The sequence below is a fragment of the Bombina bombina genome, chromosome 7 (assembly GCF_027579735.1).
Source record: "Bombina bombina isolate aBomBom1 chromosome 7, aBomBom1.pri, whole genome shotgun sequence".
In the NCBI taxonomy this organism is placed as follows: domain Eukaryota; kingdom Metazoa; phylum Chordata; class Amphibia; order Anura; family Bombinatoridae; genus Bombina; species Bombina bombina.
This window is the reverse complement of record NC_069505.1, coordinates 618724010-618725510: the sequence shown is the minus strand read 5'-3', so window position 1 is coordinate 618725510 and position 1501 is coordinate 618724010.

The window sequence follows — 1501 nt, the reverse complement described above, 5'->3', positions numbered from 1 at the left end:
TACAGGTGACAACATCTAACTCACTGTCTTTTCTATCATTGCTACCAGATCATTTGTACCTAGGTGACAATAACATCTAACTCACTGTCTTTTCTATCATTGCTACCAGATCATTTGTACCTAGGAGACTGTCACGCCCAGTAGCAATATCTAAAAGATATGAGTTTATGAGCTGTGTTAGTAAGAAGGACCGCAACTGCTGGTCATAAGAGAAAAATAAAATGTAAGTTTATAGCAAGATGTTACGATAGGAACAACAAATATTTTGGGAAGGCAACAATGTTGATCCAGGTGTAACAATATACTGGATTTTATATACAGGAGCTTGTGTCAATTCTCCCTATTGCTGCCACCTGTGCTGTTAACACTAAATATGTGCAGCAGGGGAAATAACATGGTTTCCTGAGATTGAAAGATATAGGTTAGACAGGTTTGTTTAAGCAAATATTGTATGAACCTAAAGTCCTTGAGTATTACAGCCACACAGCAATGTGATACTTGTTTTGGGGAAGGAATGATTATCAAAGAGTACTTAAACAAAGTTTGGCATAGGCGGATAAAGTTCACATAAGCTTATGAGTAGAGACTGAGAAATAGGCTTTCAATTGCCGATCTTACCGGAGGTGTCCTGATGCTGAATTAATCCGGTATCGGGTAACAGAGCTCTGCAGAGCGTCCCGCGTGTGGGACAGGTAGAGAGAAGCTGGCGTGTGACGTCACCGCGTAACGGAGGCTGCAGCTGATCTGGTATCACCGTTCCGGAGGAGAGGGTTTCCAATCGGCAGCGGGCAAGTAGGAAATTTGATGAGGGTGTAAGCTGATAAGCTAATGAGAGTTCATCAAACAATACTAAGCACAGTATGATAGGCAGGTAAAGCTTAAATAGGGAGGAGACTGGTAGAAGATCAGGAATTAAAGGGACAGATGCGCATACACCTGACAGGATCCCCCCTTCAAGGAGCAACTCCCGGTGCTCAAGAACTTGGATGATCAGGGTTCCTTTGGTGGAAGAGAGCAACAAGACGGGGTGCAGAGATGTTGGTAGCCGGTTCCCAGGAATCCTCATTATGGGAGAAACCCCTCCAAGAGACCAAATACTCCAAGCGACCCCTGCGCCTACGGGAGTCCAGGATGAAGCGGACCTCGTATTCGACGTTGGGGTCTACAGTTAGCTGGGGTAGAGTACCCGAATCAGCAGAATTCCTAACCTCTTTATATGGCTTCAGGAGGGAGACATGAAATGTCTGGTGAATCTTTAGGGTGTTCGGCAATTTGAGACGAACAGCGTTGGCGTTAACAACTCGTTCAATCGGGTAAGGTCCAACAAAAAGAGGGATAGCAGTGATATAGTGAAAAGAGGGTTGACGCTTACTAGAAAATCCTAAATGCCTGGTGGATGGGAAAACTACTCCTCCTCAGTAGTTTAGGTTAAGATCGAATGTGTGAGTATAGATTTCCACTGGCGCTTATAGATTAAGCTAGGATTTACACTACCATCAGA